Source organism: Octopus bimaculoides, chromosome 25 (genome assembly GCF_001194135.2).
Source record: "Octopus bimaculoides isolate UCB-OBI-ISO-001 chromosome 25, ASM119413v2, whole genome shotgun sequence".
Taxonomy (NCBI): Eukaryota; Metazoa; Mollusca; class Cephalopoda; order Octopoda; family Octopodidae; genus Octopus; species Octopus bimaculoides.
In genome coordinates, this window is record NC_069005.1 from 1,498,211 (window position 1) to 1,499,669 (window position 1,459).

The following is a 1,459-nucleotide window of genomic DNA, read 5'->3' on the forward strand; positions in this document are numbered from 1 at the left end:
ATATATATATATATATATATATATATATATATATATAAATGTGTGTGTGTGTGTGTATATATATATAATACATACATATGTGTATATAGACATGCATATATATATATTTATACATGTGTGTATACACACACACACACACACACATATATGTATACCATGTTTGTATATACCATGTTTGTGTATACGTATGACTTTGCGTGTGTGTGAATATATATATATATATATATATATTCACATAACACACACACTCACAGACACACACATATATACATATATACTGGTTGACTTTCCGCGCCAAATACAATCAAGTGGAAAATCGTATGTTAATTCCAGATCAGAAATATTCAACAAATGCAAACATATGAGCAAGTTTCTTTTGGAAAATTCGAGACCATCACCTTCTCAGCTATATCACAGACTTTAGACCCCTTCCGTTGATTGTCTCTGTCCTTCCACCATCACTTGACAACTCATGGTGTGTTTTTGTCCCCGAAACAGCGGTTTGGCAAAAAAAGACCGATAGAATAAGTACTAGGCTAACAGAGAATATATTTATATGTGTGTGTGTGTGTGTATAATGCTCGAAATGAGTAGCTAGATAGATAGACAGCCGACAACTGATGAAGGCTCGTTCTTAGTGTTACTTGTCTTGTCTTTCCAGCATGGCCGCAGTCAAATGACTGAAACAAATAAAGGAATATATAATACGACGGGCTTCTTTCAGTTTCCGTCTACCAAAATTCACTCCTAAGGGTTTGGTCGGCCTGAGGCTATAGTAGAAGACACCTGCCCAAGGTGTCACACAATGCTACGCGCGCGCGCGCACACAAACACTATAATCTCGTATTCATTAACCCCTATCAATATATGTTTAAATTTTGTTTGTGTATTTATTTTTATTGATGAAACCGTTAAAAAAAATGCATTTTCCACGTCATGCGCACATGTGTATGTATGTATATATATGTGTGTATATATATGTGCGTACGTACGTGTGTATGTATATTCATCTAGACAACACATGTATATGTATGTATGTGTATGAATGTATATATGTGCGTACGTACGTATGTATATTCATCTAGACAATTTACGATTGAAATATTTGAATGAAAAAGCACGGAGTTGTCGCCCTTACACCATTCGTTTTTTTTTGTGCCCCCCCCCCCCACATTCATAGTAGCTTTGATAACATTTCTCTAATGGATCCTTCGATGATTTCGCCATTGTTGTCATTAGTTACCATATGCCTTTTCCAGCACATTGATGATATTTCAGCAAAAATGTTCTGGATTAAACGCTTGTTTTCTTATCGGTTGTCTTTCACGGTTCGCCGGCATGAACGCCTTTTACACATCACTGGCACAGAGCCGTGTTTTATGCACCACTGGTAAGAGTGCCTTTCAAATGTTTGGCACTGGCCACGACCACGATTTCAATTAGCTTGAAATGTCTTCTC